The 21,510-nt window shown below is 48.9% G+C and overlaps 1 long non-coding RNA gene across 2 annotated transcripts; it reads left to right on the top strand.

Moving 5' to 3' along the window:
• Nucleotides 1–186: 186 nt before the first annotated feature.
• On the top strand, nucleotides 187–17,259 carry LOC143930996 (uncharacterized). Of its 2 annotated transcripts, none has more exons than XR_013262867.1 (3): nucleotides 187–263; nucleotides 16,867–16,977; nucleotides 17,101–17,259. It is a non-coding gene; the product is annotated as an uncharacterized LOC143930996 (long non-coding RNA). The 2 variants fall into 2 exon arrangements; XR_013262866.1 differs by having other exon boundaries at nucleotides 239–305.
• Nucleotides 17,260–21,510: the final 4,251 nt, after the last annotated feature.

The raw sequence follows: 21,510 nt of genomic DNA, 5'->3' as shown, positions 1-21,510 counted from the left end.
CCCAAAATGATGGCCCATCTAACGTTAGTGCCCTCTTGCTAGTCTGTTTCTGAAGTTAGAATTTTGCCCTGTTGACCAGCCAAGCTTTATTACCTTCTGAGTGATAATTGAAATCCACCCCCCCACCCCACCCCTATCAGTATAAAGATAAGCTTCATTTTGGGGGAAGCTATTGCAGGGGGCACACTTGCAACTGGGGCTCTTTCTCCAAGTAGGGGGATTTCTATAAGTGGAAGCACTGCTGTCTCTGCACTTCAGTGAAGGTACACAAGAAAATACTTTGAAAAACACCACAAAGACACCAGGTGACCTCGTTTTACCCTTTAGCTCTTTCTCCTTATAACATGCACTCTCTACCACTCCTTCTGACAGCGCTGTAGACATGGGCGCCGTCAATAAATTTGCTTCGTTCTGTTCCGTTTCGATTCGTAATAAAATTAATTCATACTTCGCATTTCGTGTCCGAAATTCCGCTCTGTTTCGTACGAAATACGAATTGTCGTTGGGTTCGTTAACAGGTACGAACGTTCTTTACGATGAATTTAAAGGCAAAAAATATATCTCAATATGACAGTCGATGCTGATGGAAGTTTGGTTTTTATACGAAATTCCGTTGAAGAATTTCCTATCCGAAATACGAAGTTTCATTAGATGAGAAAGAGAGAAGCGGATTGTCTGCCATGCACCGCTGGTCCAGTTTGCGCCTGCTCCTCCTGGGGCTGCTTATTATGAGGGGCTCCCACCATCCCTGTGCTATGCTGACTTACTCCTGGGGCTGTACCTCTGCTGTGCATATTATGAGGGGCTCCCACCATCCCTGTGCTATGCTCATTATGAGGGGCTCCCACCATCCCTGTGCTGACTTCCTCCTGGGGCTGCTTATTATGAGGGGCTCCCACCATCCCTGTGCTATGCTCACTTACTCCTGCGGCTGTACCTCTGCTGTGCATATTATGAGGGGCTCCCACCATCCCTGTGCTATGCTCATTATGAGGGGCTCCCACCATCCCTGTGCTATGCTCATTATGAGGGGCTCCCACCATCCCTGTGCTATGCTCATTATGAGGGGCTCCCACCATCCCTGTGCTATGCTGACTTCCTCCTGGGGCTGCTCATGGTGCAGGTGTCATTGCAGTATGTCACGCTGCTGATGTCAGTGCTCTCTATCACGGTGCTGGTGTCAGATCACTCTATCACGGTGCAGGTGTCATTGCTGTATATCACGGTGCTGGTGTCAGTGCTCTCTATCACGGTGCTGGTGTCAGTGCTCTCTATCAGGCTGCTGATGTCAGTGCTCTCTATCACGCTGCTGATGTCAGTGCTCTCTATCACGGTGCTGGTGTCAGATCACTCTATCACGTTGCTGGTGTCAGATCACTCTATCACGGTGCAGGTGTCATTGCTGTATGTCACGCTGCTAATGTCAGTGCTCTCTAGAGGTTGACCAAAAAAAAAAGGGCTAGCTTGCGTTTGAAAGACATCTGCACAAATACCGCGTCACATAAAATATTGCAACAACCGCTATTTTATTCCCTAGGGTCTCTGCTAAAATATATATATATATATATATATATATATATAATTTTTGGGGCTTCTGAGTGATTTTCTAGCAGAAAATACTGGATTTTTACTTGTAAGCAACAAGTGTCAGAAAAGATTTAGTCTTTATATGGTTAAACTGAGAACTTCTACACAGGGAGTTCAGCCCATTGAAGAAGAAACATTGTATCACTTTGTTCTTTTCTTGGCAGCCCAGAGAGGAGGAAAGTCCTTCACTGATGTCTTCAGGCAACTTACATTGACTTCTATTACAGAAGTCTTTTGCAAGTTATAATAAGCATGACTGAGTCGTCGTCAATTCGACGACAACTGATCCGAAATCCGAAATTCGTAAACAAAAGTTCGTATTCCATACAGAATTCAGACGCACTGCAATTCGTCTTTCGGATCCTCCCGAATATACGAATTTTGGGAAATTCGTATGAATTTGAGATTCGTACGAAACGAATCGCACATGTCTACAGCTCTGTCCTCTATACTAAAATTATCTCCACTCCAACCCTCTTCTCCCCCCCCCCCCCACAGCATATATATATCACCCTCACTTCTATCCTCTCCTTATAACTGCACCCACCAACTCCTGCTAATTCGAAATCCACACACACTAAAAATCTCCAAGACCCTGGGGCATGTCCCTTCATATAAATCCCACTCCCATATTACCTCCCTCACCCTCCTGCTTCTCCTAACCCCTGGAGATCTATCCCCAAACCCCGGGCCTCCATCATTAAACTGTACCCATCACCCTACACCCTCTGGCAGCAGCCGCAATCAACACAAATTAGTTCCCTTTCTCTTGTGCCCTTTGTAACTCCCGCTCTGTCTGCATCAAACTCACCTCTCCCCATGACCTCTTTATCGCCCAGGGCCGCTGATAGGGCAGTACAACCAGCCCTGTTGTACCGGGCCCGGCCAGCAGGGGGGGCCCGAGCAGCTTTTAACTTCTAGCTAAAAAAAAAAAAACGAAATAACTATATTAACCTGCACCCACTTGATTACTAACATATATAAGGAATATATATTCATTTCCTGGGCCCCATCAGGTTACCAGAGGGGCCCAGGAGGTGAAAGCAGAAGAGGGACTTTTTTTCTATTTTCGGGTGCAGGGATACAATGCTGTGCCGCATGCTGTTCTCAGTATACCTGCACAAACTAAAGTTCTTCCTGCTCACTGTGTGCCTCTCCGGCGGATGGATATTACTGTTATACGGCTCCCTTCATCCAGTAAGTGCTGCAGCTTGAGGGACTTATCACTGGGACGGCTGAGACAGACAGAGCAGCAGGAGTAATCTGGACAATGGCAGTGGTGCACAGGCAAGCAGTCCCCTGCACACACACTGACAGGTCACACTATTGTAGCATGTGCAGTCCCTAGACTCTGTGTGCTCATGGTTATTATCATTATGATGATCAGGGCACAGTAGGTGCTGTATGGCTCTGTCAGTGTAACATGACTGTGTGGTGCTGACTTTCCTGATATATGACTGTACTGTGTGTTACAGACTATAACTCAGCACAGCCATAACAAAGTCAGCATCACACAGTCATGTTACACTGACAGAGCCACACAGCACCTGCTGTGCACTGATCATCATAATGATAATGACCATGTGCACATAGTGAGATGCTACTTTTACACATGTGATGGGGGAAGGGACAGTAAAAATACATAGCCAAGCTGCATTTTTACCACCCCCAAACCACTCTCCTTTCATAACCTTTCACCCAAGCTTTGCAATTAGGTCCTTTTTCATGCAGACCTGATTGAAAGCTCCGTATGAAGACACAAACTGAATGGGCACAGATGTCAAAACACTGACATCTCTCCCATTCAGATGCAGTTATGATTGGTGGGGCGCTGTAAATGTTAAATGTTCCAGCTCCTGCCTCCTGCCCTGACAGCGTGGAGGCAGGGGTGGGGTTATGGGCGGAGCCAGGATGGGTTGTGGGCGGGGTCAATGGGGCCCCGTCAGGTAGGCTGTATGGGGCCCCATGATTTCTAACAGCGGCCCTGTTATCGCCAACTCATTTAACCTACTCGCCATCACCGAAATCTGGCTCCACGAATCCGACACTGCGTCTTCTGCTGCCCTATCCCATGGTGATCTTCTTTGGACTCACTCCCCCAGATCCAATGGACGTAAGGGAGGAGGTGTTGGAATCCTTCTAGCCCCACATAGCACCTTTCAGGTACTTCAGCCACCTCCCTCTCTGTCACTCTGCTCTTTCGAAGCACACTGCATTCGTCTCTTCACTCCAATTTCTCTAAGAATAGCCGTGATCTACAGGCCCCCTGGACCAGTATCAACATTTCTTGATGACTTCTCTGCCTGGTTACCCTACTTTCTTTCTTCTGAAATCCCCACAATCATTCTCGGGGACTTCAACATCCCTATTGATACTAACACTCCTGCCCCTTCCAAACTTCTCAGCCTAACCTCCACCTTTGACCTGAAGCAGTGGATACACGATCCTACTCACTCCGGGGGCAATATCCTTGACCTCGTTTTCTCTCACCTTTGCACTCCATGCAACCTCTCTAACTATCCATTCCCTCTCTCTGATCACCACCTTATTAGTTTCACTCTCCCCTCTCCTTCACCTCCTCTCCCTCCAACCGCAGAAACCTACGTCATCTCAACCCTTCACTTCTGTCACGTACCTTAAAGCGGAGGTCCACCCTAAAGTGGACCTTCCGCTCATCGGAACCCTCCCCCCCTCCGGTGCCACAATCGGCACCTTTCAGGGGGGAGGGGGGTGCAGTTACCTGGATAATCCAGGTAACTGCACCCACTTCCGGGATAGCTCTCTGCGGAAAGGGGCGTAGATTACGCCCCTTTCCGCAAGTGCCCGCCCCTTTCCGCAAGTGCCCCGCTGCCTGCTGGGAAACACACAGATCCCAGAGGCAGCGGGCACCGTCCTTATTGCGCAGCGCGACTCGCGCATGCGCAGTAGGGAACCGGGAAATGAAGCCGAAAGGCTCCATTTCCTGATTCCCATACCCAAGATGGCGGCGGCAGCACCCGAGAGACGATCTAGAGATCGGCTTCGGGTGCCGACATCGCGGGCGCGCTGGACAGGTAAGTGTCACTATTTTAAAAGTCAGCAGCTGCAGTATTTGTAGCTGCTGGCTTTTAAAAAAAAAAAAAAACGCGGAGTCCCGGCGGACTCCCGCTTTAAGGCAGAGCCCGGAGAGCAGGGAGCAACCTCTTGTAAACCTCTGACTCGGGAGGCCCTGATAGAGATGACAGGGGCTCAGGAGCACAAGGGCCTGACTGGATGGCCGGTGTAGAAGGCAGGAGACCGTTGGTAGTGGGGAGGTGTCCTGCAGTCCAGCCGCAGGATGCAGATGATAGCAGGACGCAGCAGGCGGTTCCAGCCGGAAGCAACGGACAGCAGGGATGTGCCTTGTAGCCCAGTGGCGGGAAGCAGACCGTGGGCAGGATGTGGCTGACAACAGGGAGGAGTCCTGTAGTCCAGCAGCAGGATGCAGGTGACAGCAGGATACAGCGGACAACGGGAGGAGTCCTGTAGTCCAGCAGCAGGATGTAGGAGGTAACAGAACACAGCGGAAGGCACCAGCCGAGTACGGTGGAGAACCGGGAGGTGTTCTGTAGTCCAGCAACAGTAGACAGGTGACTGGCAGGTAGCAGAGTAGTTAGACAGTCCGGGACAAGCACAGGCAAGCAGATCAGGTACCAAAACGAAGTCCAGGAGAATAGTCGGGTTCGGAAGCCAAGGTCGGGGGCAGGCAGCAAGCAGAGAAGTCAGAAACAGGCCAAGTTCAATACGGATCAGGTAAGTTCAGATGCAGGGTAGCAGAGCACACAGGAACGCTGTTGATCGGGCAGCAAGACAGCAAGGCAAAGATCCCCTTTAAATAGCGCCACTGGCGCCAATTGCCATCAAAACGGCCGCGTGCGCGCTCCCACTTGCGCATTAGCGCTTTTCTTGCGCACAGGTATTCTTCTGAGCCTTACACCACTCGGATGTCTGTAGGAAGGGTTTTCCCGACAACTTCTCTACTTTACTGTCGACAACCTCTACGACAAAATCTCACCCCTATCCTGCACCAACCCAGCCACTTCTGTCTACAACACTTCACTTCTAGCCTCTCTGGACTCACTGGCCCCCCTCACTACACACAGAATTAAGCCCCGACCCCTTCAACCTTGGCAAACAGATGTCACTAGAAGTCTGAAAAAACAGTCGTGCTCATGAGCGCCTGTGGCGCAAGACCAAGTCTCAGATTTCAACCAATATAAATCTGCCCTCCAAAAATACAATTCCAGCCTCCTCTCTGCCAAGCAGAACTATTTTATCACTCTCATCAGCAACCTATCATCCCGTCCCCGTCAACTCTTCTCTACTTTCAACTCTCTACTTCGTCCTCCACCGCCTCCACCCGCCAACTCACTCACTGCCGCCGGAGATTGCCAATCACTTCAAACAAAAGATTGATACAATTCGCGCGGAGATCTCTACTGTTCTGATACCCTCCACGCTTTACACTTCATGCCCACAGGCACAATTATTACTTCCCTCTTTCAACCCCACCACTATAGACGAAGTTGCTAAACTACTTGGTAATGTCCACCTTACCACCTGCCCTCTGGATCCTGTTCCCTCACAAATGCTACGTTCACCCTCTGGCTCTATGCTACACTCTATAACTCACATCTTCAATCTCTCCCTCTCTTCTGGCATCTTCCCCAACTCTCTAAAACATGCACTTGTCAAACCCATACTTAAAAAACCCTCACTGGACCCATCCAATCCTAACAACCTATGCCCCATCGCCTTGCTCCCCTTCTTATCCAAACTCCTTGAACGTCTGGTCTACAACCGAGTGTCCACTTCGCTGATCAGGGCCGTCTTTAGCGCAGGGCAAACGGGGCACCTGCCCTGGGCCCAAAGTTTGTAGGGGGGCCCGCACTGCTACCCGCGAATTGGGGCCCCAATGAAGGTTTTGCAGAGTGCGCAGAGGACACGGGACGGGAGGCTGTATTCCCATGCTAGCCAGCTGAGAGGGGGCGGGGCCGGGAGCTCCACTGACGCTCTGACCCCGCCCCCCTGCAGCCTGTATGCTCAGAACAGAGCGGCTGTAGTGAGAGCCAGTGATCGGAGTGGGAGCGTCAGTAGAGCTCCTGGCCCCGCCCCCTCTATACTGGCTTGGGAATACAGAGGTCCGGGGGCGGGGCCGGGAGCTCCACTGATGCTCCCACTCCGATCACTGGTTCTCACTACAGCCACTCTGTTCCGAGCATACAGGCTGCACGGGGGCGGGGTCAGAGCGTCAGTGGAGCTCCCGGCCCTGCCCCCTTTCAGCTGGCTCGCACGGGAATACAGCCTCCCATGTCCTCTGTGCACTCTGCAAAACTTTCATCGGGGCCCCAATTTACGGGTGACGGGGGCCCCCCTACAAAGCATCAGTGGAGCTCCCTGCTGTTGTAATGAGATCAGAGAATGGAAGCCCCACCCACATACCTCTAAATGTATGTAGTGTATTTGGCTGCTCAGGTATGTCCTTGCACCCATAAAATGCCTGACTGCTTAAACCCTGAGCTGTGGTGTTCTACTGTCAAGCTGTGCGTTGCTGAAAGTTCTCTGACCATCACCTGTAGCATGTCCGCAGTCTGATTGTCTCCTGCAGTATGTCCACAGTCTCTGATTGTCTCCTGCAGTATGTCCGCAGTCTTTGATTATGTCCTGCAGTATGTCCGCAGTCTGATTGTGTCCTGCAGTATGTCCGCAGTCTGATTGTGTCCTGCAGTATGTCTGCAATCTCCGATTGTCTCCTGCAGTATGTCCGCAATCTCTGATTGTCTCCTGCAGTATGTCTGCAATCTCTTATTGTCTCCTGCAGTATGTCTGCAATCTCTGATTGTCTCCTGCAGTATGTCTGCAATCTCTGATTGTCTCCTGCAGTATGTCTGCAATCTCTGATTGTCTCCTGCAGTATGTCCGCAATCTCTGATTGTCTCCTGCAGTATGTCTGCAATCTCTTATTGTCTCCTGCAGTATGTCTGCAATCTCTGATTGTCTCCTGCAGTAGGTCTGCAATCTCTGATTGTCTCCTGCAGTATGTCTGCAATCTCTGATTGTCTCCTGCAGTATGTCTGCAATCTCTGATTGTCTCCTGCAGTATGTCTGCAATCTCTGATTGTCTCCTGCAGTATGTCTGCAATCTCTGATTGTCTCCTGCAGTATGTCCGCAATCTCTGATTGTCTCCTGCAGTATGTCCGCAGTCTCTTTCTCCTGCAGTATGTCCATAGTCTCTGATTGTCTCCTGCAGTAGGAGTAGCAGTAATTATTTAGGATTGCTCCACTGCTCAGTGAGAGGTAATGTGTATTAGCCTGTAGCAACCAACCAGCGAACAGTAGTGATCTGCTTTAATCTCTAGCAGCCAATCAGTAAGTGGTAATGATGTGCACTAACCTTTAGCAACCAATCGGCAAGCAGAAATTATGTGTTGTAACCTCTAGCAACCACCCAGCGAGCAGTAAGGATAGGCTGTAACCTCTGGCAAACAATTGCAATCACTGCGTGATCTGCTGCAGTAAACTGATTTTGAGTCTACCTGCTATTTTTTGTATGTCTCAGAATGGAGGGGGGGGGGGGGGGGGCCAAGAAAATGTTTGCCCAGGGCCCAATCAAAATTAAAGACGGCCCTGTCGCTGATAATAGCCTTCTTGATCCCCTTCAGTCTGGATTTCGTCCTCAACACTCCACAGAAACTACTCCCCTAAAACTAACAAACGATCTACTAACGGCCAAAACCAATCAACATTATTCTGTACTCCTCCTCCTGGACCTCTCTGCTGCCTTTGATACGGTTGACCACCCCCCCTTCTCAAAAAACTCCACACCTTTGGTCTCCGTTACTGTACTCTACGATGGTTCTCTTCCTACTTATCCAACCGCACCTTTAGCGTTTCTTACAACTCTACTTCCTCCTCTCCTCTTCCTTTCTCTGTTGGGGTCCCCCAAGGTTCTGTTCTTGGACCACTCCTATTTTCAATCTATACCTCCTCCCTGGGTCAACTGATAGCCTCCCATGGCTTCCAATACCACCTCTATGATGACGACACCCAAATCTATTTCTCTACCCCTCAGCTCACTCCCTCTGTCTCCTCACGTATCACTAATTTACTATCAGATATCTCAGTCTGGATGTCACACCACTTCCTCAAAATCAATCTATCCAAAACCGAACTTATAATTTTTCCTCCCCCATATGCCCCTTCCTCTGATCGCACTGTCAAAATCGATGGCACAACCATAAGCCCATCCCCTCACGCCAAGGTTATAGGTGTAGTCCTGGACTCTGAACTCTCCTTCAAGCAACACATCCAATCACTGTCCAAATCCTGCCGCCTCAACCTCCGCAACATCTCCAAAATACGCCCCTTTCTAACCAATGATCATCTCTCGCCTCGACTACTGCAACTCCCTTCTCATTGGCTTACCTCTATATAGTCTATCACCTCTTCAATCCATTATGAATGCCGCTGCCAGACTCATCCACCTTACCAATCGCTCGGTGTCTGCTACTCCTCTCTGTCAATCCCTCCACTGGCTTCCGCTTAGCCAAAGAATTAAATTCAAAATACTAACAACTACATACAAAGCCATCCACAACTCTGCCCCCAGCTACATCACTAGCCTAGTCTCTAAATACCAACCTACTCCTTCTCTTCGTTCCTCTCAAGACCTCCTGCTCTCTAGCTCCCTCATCACCTCCTCCCATACTCGCCTCCAGGACTTTTCCAAAGCCTCCCCAATCCTATGGAATGCCCTACCCCAATCTATCCACCTATCTCCTACTTTATTAGCTTTTAGACAATCCCTGAAAACCCTTCTATTCAGAGAAGCCTACCCCACCCACACCTAACTGTATTTTCATTTTCTCCATCAGCTCATCCCCCGCAGTTATTACCTTTTTGTTTCAACTTGACCCTCCCTTCTAGATTGTAAGCTCTAACGAGCAGGGCCCTCTTATCCCTCCTGTATTGATTTGTATTGTAAGTGTACTGTCTGCCCTCATATTGTAAAGCGCTGCGCAAACTGTTGGCGCTATATAAATCCATAATAATGACATGGTTTCTTGCCAAAACCCAAGTTGTAGGAGTGAAAAAAATTTGATTAGATGGATTCTTACCAATATCCATGTAGTGGGTTCTTGGCCAAAGAGAATTAATTATGTGAGATGGTCTCTTACCAAAATCCAAGTTGTAGGTACCCTGCCAGATAGAAGTAATAATATGAGATGGTCTCTTACCAAAATCCAAGTAGTAGGTACCTGTCCAAAGAGACCATCTCGTATAAATACTACTTTTGGCCACGTGCCTACTACTTGGATTTTGGTAAGAGACCATCTCAAATTATTACTTCTCTCTGGCAAGGTACCTACAACAAGTATTTATGAGATGGCCTCTTACCAAAATCCAAGTTGTAGGTACCTTGCCAGAGAGAAGTAATAATTTGAGATGGTCTCTTACCAAAATCCAAGTAGTAGGCACGTGGCCAAGAGAAGTATTTATATGAATCCAAGTAGTAGGTTCCTGGTCAGATACAAGTAATTATATAAGTGTAGAGAGGGCTCTGTGGGGTTGTTACGTGTTACAGCATCCACACATTTCACTCTGCTTCCCAGACCTCCATTTAATATACTCCTTTAGTCAATGAACAGTATTTTGCTTGTTTTTTGTTGTTTTTTATTAGGGGATTAAACTTGGTTGGGGAAAAGGGACATGGGATGCCCATAGGATAAATTAGTACTTTGTAGAATAAAGTAACTAAGTCACACTTATCAGTAGAACAATATGGCTGACCCTAAACTTGACAGTCTTTTACCTCAGAACACTTCTTCCTCCATCACACTACTTTACTGTCCAAGTCTAGTAATCCTGTGACGCCATCAGAACAGGACTAGGCCTCACTCTGGATAAGTCCCAGGATCTTTACTTGATGACCTTTTGTAGGCCGGGGTCTGCAGTACCCCATTTGTGGCAGCAACCGATTTACTTTAGAAGTATAAATGGTGATGGACTACTGATCCCAGCAAGTCCGACTAGCAAATCTTACCCGCCCTCATGGCTGCGTTGATTTGACACAAAAATCCCACAGTCTCTCCCTCTGGCTCTACATCTGGCTCCCCTGGCATGTCTCTTCCAGATCTCTCCACTGCTCTTTCCACTCACCGACATCTATCCCCGGATCCTTCCTGAAGGACTTACTCTGGACGTGCGGACCAACTGACTGTCTCCTGTTCCAGGACACCTCTCCATGAGCTTGTAAGGAGAGGCTCCCAAGCTCCCCACCTGAGGTACACCCCCTCCCCCAGAAAGGGGTTCCCTCAGGCATTACAGTCTAACACTCCATCATCCAGTTCACCCAGCGGACAACTCTTCCCCCAGCAGGCTGACCATGGGTCTATATAGGAGGCCTGCCCCCTGCCAATCCTAGTTGGGCATTGGTCAGAGCTCCTCACATGTACCCCATGTCACTCCAGCTCTCTGCCCTGCCCCTTTTCCAGAACATTCTCCCTGGAAACAGAGGAGGCGCCCAAGAACTGAAGTGCATGTCAGTAACCTACTGCTACACTAAACCACTCCCCTGCCCTCAGATCAAAACAAACAGGCCTACCTCGCAGCATAGGCCTGCTTAAATTTACCTGCACTGGCAGCTTACACAAAAAAAAAACCTTACACTTAGTACCTACCTAAGGTAGAGGGTGCGACATAAGATAGTCTCTTGCCAAAATCCAAGTAGAGGGTACCCGGCCAGATAAAAGTAATTATGTGAGATGGTCTCTAACCAAAATCCAAACAGTAGGTTCCTGGTCAGACAGACGTAATTATATGAAATGGTCTCTTACCAAAATCCAAGTAATGGGTACCTTGGCCAAAGAGAAGTAATGATGTGAGATGGTCTCTAACCAAAATCCAAACAGTAGGTTCCTGGTAGGGTTGAGCCGAACACCCCTCAGTTCGGTTTGCGGCAGAAAATGCAAACGGACCAAAAGTTTGCGCAAACATTCGAACACCGTTAATGTCTATGGGACACAAACGTGAATAATCAAAAGTGCTCATTTTAAAGACTCATATGCAAGTTATTGTCATAAAAAGTGTTTGGGGGCCCGGGTCCTGCCCTGGGAGACAAGTATCAATGCAAAAAAAGTTTTAAAAACATCAGTTTTTTGGGGAACAGTGATTTTAATAATGCTTAAAGCGGGAGTCCACCGGGACTCCGCGTTTTTTTTTTTTTTTTTTAAAGCCAGCAGCTACAAATACTGCAGCTGCTGACTTTTAAATAGTGACACTTACCTGTCCAGCGCGCCCGCGATGTCGGCACCCGAAGCCGATCGCTCGATCGGCTGCCGGGTCCCGCCGCCATCTTGGGTATGGGAATCAGGAAATGGAGCCTTTCGGCTTCATTTCCCGGTTCCCTACTGCGCATTGCGCGAGCCGCGCGGCGCAATCCGGACGGTCCCCGCTGCCTCTGGGAGCTGTGTGTTTCCCAGCAGGCAGCGGGGCACTTGCTGAAGGGGGCGGGCGCTTGCGGAACGGGGGCGTAACGTACGCCCCGTTCCGCAGAGAGCTAGCCCGGAAGTGGGTGCAGTTACCTGGATTATCCAGGTAACTGCATCCCCCTCCCCCCTGAAAGGTGCCGATTGTGGCGCCGGAGGGGGGGGGGGATTCCGATGAGCGGAGGTCCATTTTAGGGTGGACCTCCGCTTTAAAGTGAAAAAATAAAAGTGAAATATTCCTTTTAAATATCATACCTGGGGGGTGTCTATAGTATGCCTGTAAAGTGGCGCATGTTTCCCGTGTTTAGAACAGTCTCTGCACAAAATGTATTCTAAAGGAATAAAAGTCATTTAAAACTGTTTGCGGCTGTAATGTAATGTCGGGTCCCAGCAATATGGATGAAAATCATTGAGAAAAATGGCATGGATACCCCCCCCCCAGCCCATTACCAGGCCCTTTGGGTCTTGTATGGATATTAAGGGGAACCCCATACCCAAATTTAAAAAAGAAAAGGTGTGGGACTCCCAGGCCATATATGGTCTGAACAGCAGTATGCAGGCGGTCCAAACAAGACAGGGATTGTAGGTTTGTTCTTAAGTAAAATCTGTTTGTAATTTGGAACACGTACATTTTGTAAGTGTAGCTCCAGCCAAAAAAATCTTAAGAAGCTTTTTGGATAACAGGGAAGGGATATCATCACCTCTGTAACATGTTTTGCTGTCTATGCCCCTGTTCAGAAGATTTCACCTCACTTTCTGTCCCAATGATAATTGGATTTTGAAAATTTGGGGTTATTAGGGAAAGAAGGATTGGTGATAAAGCATCAGTGGAGACCATTTTTTTCCCATATCTCTTACAGGAGTGAATTTCCCTTCCCAGGGGTAGATTTCCTCTCACTTCCGGTTGTCTCCCTCCGTTTGTAAGTAGGAGTCGTTTGTAAGTCGGATGTTTGAAAGTAGGGGACCGCCTGTATATACTATACGGCCTGCGATATATACTCTGCAGAAAATTGGGCCTTAGGTGTTGGTGGTACCAGAACACTGTAAGCCCTCACAGTTACTCTTGGTGGGCGCTGGAACGGGCCCTGCTGTGAAATATTATATCAAAAATTGTAATTACAGTACATGCCACTGTTAAACAGGGGCAGAAAAATTGGGCCTTAGGCACTGGTGGTGGTGCCACAACAATGCAACCCCTCACAGATACTCTAGTTGAGTGCAAGAAGGAGCCCTGCTGTGAAATATTACAGCAAAAATTATAACTGTACGCCCGTTAAACAGGGGCAGAAAAATTGGGCCTTAGGCACTGGTTGTGGTGCCCCGAAACAAAAATGTTCTTAGAAGCTATCAACATGAACATTGAGGAGGAATAGGATAGTCACTCAGCATAAGCAGTCTTCAAGGGATCTCACATTCATAGAAAAATGAAATGGTTACATCAGCATCAGGTGCTTGGTAGCTGGTGATCCAAGACTGATTCATTTTTATGAAGGTGTCAGGGCTGGCTTAGCCCTTCCTCCTCTGGGCTGGCCACTCAGCTGTCGGCTAGTTGCCAGCTCTCTTCTCTCTCCACAGTTACCAGCTGTTCCAGATGATGCTCGTCTGTCCTGCCTATATAAAGTCTTCCAGCTCATTTCTCCATTGCCTTCACGTTTGGTCACATCACTAGGAACCATCTCCTGCTGTTTCAAGACTGGCTTGCTACATCCCTCCTGGCTTCCATCCTGCTTGCAGTTGCTCTCCTTGGATCCCCGACGTCTGCACTGGCTGACTACCCGATCTGATTTATGAACTTTGGACTGGCTGACTACCCGATCTGGCTACTGGACTCTGGCTTGCTTGACTACGCTTTTTCCAGTTTACCTTTTTATTTTTATTAAACAAGTGTGATTTTATTGTACTTCTGTCTCTGTCTGTTTCATGGTTATTGACAGAAGGTGAGCCGATCAACTGATTCTGTGGACAGGCGCTCTCTGTGATCGGTTACAAAGCCTCCAGCAGCACTGAATGCAGGACAGGCCAGTAGCTCAATTGCATATTGCATCACACAGTAACCCAGTGGATTTTCGGTTGGAAAGGTCTCCAAGTCTGATCTTGCCCCTAAGTATTCCTGCACCATGTAAATCAGACACGGGCGATGGTTGCTGGAACTGATCAGACCTTGGGGCTGCGGACTAAAGAATTGTCTGAACGCTCCTTCTGTGACTGACCATAGCCTCAGCAACACACTGTCCAGGAGGACCAAGAAATTGTAACCTCCCAGGCTCTGGAAACGCATTGCACAAACCTTTCTGCAAGGCCACCCGAAGATGTTTCGTCCATTGCTCCCTCTGCGAAGGCTGGATAAGTTCCGCAACCTTACCCTTGTAACGTGGATCAAGAACAGTTGCCAGCCAGTAATGATCCCTCTCCTTGATACCACAAATCCGAGGGTCCTTTCGCAGGCTTTGCAGGATCAGGGAGGCCATGCAGTGAAGGTTTGCTGAGGCATTCGATCCGGAGTCCTCTGGGTCACTAAGGATGACATGATCCACAGCCATCTCCTCCCAGCCACGTACAAGTCCATGGGTTTTTGAGGACTGAAAATGATCCCTGGAAGACTGCTGCTGATGCTGAGTGCTAGGCTCCACCTCCAGGCTGACACAATCCTCATCCTCCTCTTTCAGAGTGATCGGTGGGCCCACAGGAATACTGTCTGGATAAAGGGGGCCTTGAGAGGTAAGGAAGTCCTCCTCTTCCTCCCTCTGTTCTGCCTCAAGTGCCCTGTCCATTATTCCACGAAGCGTGTGCTCCAACAGGAAGAGAAGAGGGACAGTATCACTGATGCATGCACTGTCACTGCTCACCATTCTCGTGGCCTCCTCAAATGGTGACAGGACAGTGCATGCATTCTTGATCAGTAACCACTGGCGTAGCGAAAAAAAGCCAAGCTCCCCTGACCCTGTCCTGGTGGCATACTCACACAGGTACTCATTGATGGCCCTCTGCTGCATGCGCAGCCACTGCAGCATTGCCAACGTGGAGTTCCACCTGGTGGGCATGTCACAAATGCGGCGGTTCTTGGGCAGGTTGCATTCCTTTTGAAGGTCAGCCAGCTGAGCACTGGCATTATATGACCAGCGGAAATGCCCAGACTTTCCTGGCCTGCCTGAGGAGATCCTGTAAGCCCGGGTACCTGTACATAAACCGCTGCACCACCAAATTATGGATGTGAGCCAAACAGGGAACATGGGTCAAGTGTCCCTGTTGGAGGGAGGATAGGAGGTTGGTGCCATTGTCGCAAACCACAATTCCTGGCTGAAGCTGGCGTGGTGTCAACCACCTCTGAGTCTGCCCCTGCAGAGCCGACAGGATCTCTGCCCCAGGGTGGCTCCTGTCCCCTAAGCAGACCAATTCAAGCACCATTTTTTTGCCAGAGTGCTTGCATAGCCCCTTGAATGCCTACAGAGCACCGCTGGTTTCCGAGGACAAATCTGCAGAGGAAGAGGCCATAGAGGAAGAAGAGGAGGGGGTGGAGGAGAGAGGTGTGGCAGAATCACCACTATTAGCATTTTGGAGGCGTGGTGGCAGAACAAACTCCAACAATACTGCACTCTGTCCAGCATCCTTCCCATCTGGCAGCAGAGTTACCCAGTGCACCATGAAAGAAAGGTAACAAACATCCCTGTCCATGCCTGCTGGACCACGAGTCAGCGGTAATATGCACTTTACCACTGACCTCCCTGTCCAACGAGGCCAAGACATTGCCTTCCACATGCCGGTAGAGAGCCGGAATGGCCTTCCGTGAAAAGAAATGGCGTTTGGGAACGTGCCACTGAGGTACGCACATTCCACAAATTCACGAAAGAGGGCAGAGTTTACCAGCTGAAAAGGCAGCAGTTGGAGTGCTAACAATTTAGTCAAGCTAGCATTCAGCCGCTGAGCATGTGGATGGCTGGGACCAAATTTCTTTAAACGGTTTGGCAACTGGGGTAGGGAAATTTACCTGCTACAATCGGATGTTGGTATAGCGATAGCAGATTGCCCCCAAGTACTTGGCACACCTAATTCTACACCTTCACTCCTCTCAGTGCAGGTTTCTGAGAGGACTGAATGTATAGTGGGGTTGGAGATCCCAGCTGATGAGGAGCAAGGATAGGTCCGCCTTGTTTTTTGGTGTGGGTCTTTTAAGTACTGTTGCCAACGGACTGCATGGGAGGTCGACATATGTCTGGTCAAGCATGTGGTGCCCAAGCAGCTGCCGTTTTGGCCACGCTTGATATGCTTCAGACATATGTTGCAAATAACAGTGCAATCTGCTGCACACGTATCAAAAGAGGCCCACAACAAAAAACTTTTCAAAATACGCGGGGAGTCAGCAGCGCCCTGCACATGCGGAGCTCTGAGGTGTGATGCAGTCGGTTGGCTGGCCTTAAGCTGGCCCCTGGAGGGCATCCTGCCTCATTGGAGATGTGCCTCCTCCTCCTCTCTTCTATCAGGCACCCACATAGTTAGTGACTTCATCATCCCCTCCCTCCTCATTACTGGAGCAAACCTGGTAGTATGCTGCAGGGGGGGGGGGGGGACATAGTATAACAACTGATACATTTTAGATTAGTTTTTTTAATGGTATCCCTTTCTCTTTTCCCCTCCCTGTACCTGGCGGGTAAGATATTCCCCCTTTGGTTTGTGGCGGGTCTGGTTTATTGGGACATTGTTATATATATTTTTTTTCTATACACATATATATGGACACTTTGTGATTTGGCTTTACCCTTTTTTCTTTTCTCTTAGCTGTTCTTTTTTGTGGCATCCATGACCACCCCTAGCTCATGGTTGGTTGGACCAGGCGGCCCATTTAGTTGTCCCGGCAGTTTCTAGTTCTTGTGCTTTTAAGAAACACAGGTAGGCACCACTACTCTGAGTGAAGACGCAGTCACATGATAAAATGTTGTACATTGTTGCTGTAATTATTGTAACTTTGTGATGTTAATTAATGTGTGGATTTGTTATGTGTTTTCTTATTAGAAGGCGGTACATACCGTGAACGACCAGCATTCCCTGAGGAAGCCTGATTCAAGGGGCGAAACATGTTGGAAAGCTCTCCATCTACTGTTATGCTGATTGAGCTGTGAAACATTAGGCGATTCGCCACAATCTGTACCCCCTTTCCTTTTTTGTTTTGGTTTTATGGAATATATGCATTTGTATTCTATTTTTCCAATAAAAGGAATATTTTTTTATATTGCTTTTTTTTTCTTTATCTGATTTCGCACCTATAAAGTCCCACTTTTTCATATACCGCATTTATCGGCATATAACACATACTTTTTCCCCCTTAAAATCAGGGGAAATCGTGGGTGTGTGTTATACGCCGATCCCTTGCCGATTGTGAGTTCTCTGGGCTTTTCTGACGTTCTCGGTGGCTTTCGGGTATTTTCGGCCGCACTCTGCGGTTCTCGGCGGGTTTCGGCTATTTTCAGCCACACTCGGCCGTTCTCGGCGGCTTTCCGAAAGCCGCCGAGAATGGCTGAGCGCGGCTGAAAATATCCGAAAGCCACCGAGAGCTACCGAGCGCCGCCGAGACACACAGGACATCCGCTCTGTATCTCGGCAGTGCCATTTTTTAAACGGCAGGCCGGGAAAGACACTGACAAGGCTGCAAATGACTGGCAAGACTGCAATTGAAGGCTGCAAATGACCGACAAGGCTGCAAATGACTGGCAAGACTGCAATTGAAGGCTGCAAATGACCGACAAGGCTGCAAATGACTGGCAAGACTGCAATTGAAGGCTGCAAATGACCGACAAGGCTGCAATGCAAGGCTGCAATTGACACTGACAAGGCTGCATTGATGGGCATTTAAATGCAAGTTTCTCCAGTCATCTTCCAGGACGGCACACCTGAGAGATGACTGGTCCACCTGACAGGAAACACAATCAACAACAAATTTAAAAGTCCCCACCCCTCCCTCAGACCCTCAGTTCTTGATTGTGTTTCCCACAGGATGGCAGCGAAACCAAGTTTCTTTTTAAAACTTTTTCATTATGGGGTCTGGGACCCTGTGTTTTTTCTTGTGAGGTTTTTTCTTCCTGGGACTTAAACAGACAGGGTCTGTGGTGCTCCCTTGTAAACCCCCAGGGAAAACTTGGGGGGTAATCCTCACTCAAGGCCTCCTTAGGGAGCCTTGTAAGAGCCTCGTGGGACAGGGGAGTTGTCCCAGTAGTGCTATTCCCCTTTTGTCTTGTCTTTTTTCTTACCTTCACATTCGTTGGTGGAGTGGGTGAGCTGCTGTTTTCCGTAGTGCGGAACGCGAGTGGCGTGCGTTCCAACACCACAGCGCATGTCCGGAAGTCCAAGGGCGTCACTTCCGGGTATCGAGTTCCGGAAGTGGGTGTTTCTGGGACGGCTGGACGCACCGGCGTGCGTTCCAGCCTCAGAGCGCAGGACCGGAAGAGGCCGTACGTCATTTCCGGACGACGGACCTCCTTAAAAATGGCGCCGATCGGCGCGTTTTTTAAACAGAACGGGTGTGATGTGATGCACCCAGTCTCCTCGCCCGACAAAACGCTTTCCGGAGGCATCACTTGTAAAAAAGACAACAAGGGGACGCTCGAGACTATACCTGATCCAGCGATCCTGCAGGGCAGCAAATCGCCATGGAAGAGGAAGGTCCGTCTGAGCAGACAGCCGTTGAGGTCGCCACTGGGGGTGAGTGATCCAACTTTATTTAGGGGCAGGGTACTCTAGGGAAGAGCTCCTGTGCCCCTTTTAGGACATGTGTAGCTAAATTGTCTATTTTTGTTTTTTTGACTATTCCCAGGGACCGAAAGCTCTGCCCAGGGGTCAGCTGCTAGGTCTAAGGGAAAGGCTACTTCAAAGTCCAGGCGTTGTGGTTACTGTAACTCTAAGTTAGCACAAGACCACACCAAACCTTTCTGCGATCGATGTATCATCAAACTCGCAGGCAAGGAGACCGCTCAGGTCGTGAAAGAATGTAGGGCCTTACAAGCAGAAATGTTGGCTACCCTTCAATCTTTTCAGTCCACCCTAGTGAAGGGTTTGGAGGAAGTACCATCAGAGAGAGAGACTCCTCAGTTACAAGAAAACTTTTCCACATCTTATGCGGAAAGTTCCCAGGGCCAAGTCTCCCTATTATCTGAGGTGGAGGAAGGTCAGGTCCCAGACTGTAGTTCTGGAGAGGAAGATTCAGACCAAGATAGCCAGGGGGAGGCTAAACTTGGGGGATTTTTGTTCTCAAGTGAGGACATGGAAGGTTTATTAAAAGCCATTTACACCTCAGAAGATATTCAGGTTCCCTCTGCTCAAGTCTCAGCTCAGGATAGAGTATATAGAGGTTTAGGAAGGTTACAGACCAGAACCTTTCCCATCCACCAGTCTCTGAAGGAGATAATCCTCAGAGAATGGAAGGAACCTGAACGCAAGCTTCTCAAACTGAAAGCTTGGAAAAGGAGGTGTCCCTTTAAAGATGAGGAGGAGGAGAAATTTTTTAAAGCTCCTCGCTTGGATGCAGCCTTAGCGCAGGTATCTAAGAGGTCCGATTTATCCTTTGAAGATTCTGGAAATATCCAGGATCAGATGGATAGAAAGTCTGAAACTTTACTCAAGAGAGCCTGGGAGGCGAATGCGGCAGCAATGGCGCCTGCCCTAGCTTCCGCCTGTGTAGCCAGGAATGCTGACACCTGGCTTGGCAAATTAATGGATCACGTTTCCCGCAGTAGGGAGACTAAAGAGATCGTAGACTCGCTGGAGGTAATCAGTCGAGCAGTAGCATATGTGGCAGATGCAGCAGTGGAGACTGTTAGGACCACAGCTAAAGCAGCAGCACTTTTGAACTCTGCCAGGAGGGCACTATGGGTCAAGACCTGGGATGGAGATTTTACTTCCAAGTCTCGCCTATGCGGCATCCCCTTTGAAGGTTCCTTGCTGTTTGGTTCAGGCCTAGATCAGGTTTTGTCCCGATCTACGGAGAAGGGTAAGAAATTCCCGGTAAGGCCCAAGAAGGAGAGGGGTAAGAAATTTTTTCGAGGCCCCTATTCAAAGACCCATCATAAGGGGAAAGCTGAACAAAGGAGGAAATGGAACTTGGGAAAAGGAAAAGAAAAAGGTGCAATTCTTTTCTCCAGCTCTGGAGCCTCTCAGAAAGAAGGCAAATGACGCCACCGTAAAGGTAGGCGCAAGACTCAGCGATTTCCTTCCCCAGTGGAAAAGGATTACGCAGAGTCCATACATTTTAAACCTTTTAGAAGTGGGGTACAGACTGGAATTTCAGACTCATCCCCCACAGGAATTTCTGGTTACTTTTCCTCCCAGGGACCCAACCAAGGCAGAAGGGTTACTGAAAAATCTAAAGGAGCTAGCAGAGCAAGGGGTTATTGCTCCAGTACCAACCAATCAGCTTACCCAGGGTTTTTACTCACACGTATTTGTGGTTCCAAAACCCTCAGGAAAATTTCGGTTGATAATAAATTTGAGAAGACTCAACCGTTACCTACTTCACAAAAAGTTCAGGATGGAGAGTATTTACTCAGTAAGAAAACATCTGCAGAGGGGAGTCTTTATGGTCACCCTGGACCTAAAAGACGCTTATCTACACGTACCCATTGCTCCCGAACACCAGAAGTACCTACGCTTCGCAGTTTGTATACAGCAGAGGGTACAACACTGGCAGTTCAGGGCTCTTCCCTTTGGTCTGGCGGCAAGTCATATTCACAAAGGTGTTAGCCGAAGTAGTAGCATACCTACACCTGCAGGGGATAGGGTTAATACCCTATCTGGACGACTTGCTGATCTACAGTGTGGATCAGAGGCAAGCAGTAATAGACAGAGACATCGTGTTAGAAACTCTGGAGACCTTGGGCTGGATGGTCAGTCGGGAGAAGTCCTCACTGACTCCATCTCAGTCCAAACTATACCTAGGCTACCTGTTAGACTCGCAGGCACAGAAGGTATTCTTACCAACAGAAAAGGTAACGAAGGTCCAGAATGCGGTTGTCACCCTTCTCGAAAGAGGAGAAGCCTCTCTGAGATATATAATGAGATTGCTGGGTCTCATGACGGCCTGCATTCCGGGCAGTAACCTGGGCACAACTCCATTCTCGGGAGCTTCAGTCTTTTCTACTTGCCTCATGGGGAGGAAAAAGAGAAACATTAGAGAACAGAGTACCCATCACAGAGGAGGTATCTCGTTCTCTGCGGTGGTGGCTCGACCCACAGAATTTGTTGAATGGTCGCCCCTGGTCTCAGGTAAACCCTTTGGTCTTAACCACGGACGCCAGCGCTTGGGGTTGGGGGGCTCATCTGGGAGACCGATATACCCAGGGGTCCTGGAACCACAGCCAAGCCAGGGAGTCTTCCAATTTCAGGGAGCTTCTGGCAGTAGGCAAAGCCCTAGACTATTTCCGAGAGGAACTGCAG

The sequence above is a fragment of the Lithobates pipiens genome, unplaced genomic scaffold, assembly GCF_037356315.1.
Source record: "Lithobates pipiens isolate NorthernLeopardFrog02 unplaced genomic scaffold, aLitPip1_a1.2 Scaffold_25, whole genome shotgun sequence".
Taxonomy (NCBI): Eukaryota; Metazoa; Chordata; class Amphibia; order Anura; family Ranidae; genus Lithobates; species Lithobates pipiens.
Note: the sequence above shows the minus strand (reverse complement) of the source record. Positions and strands in the feature narration are given on the sequence as shown.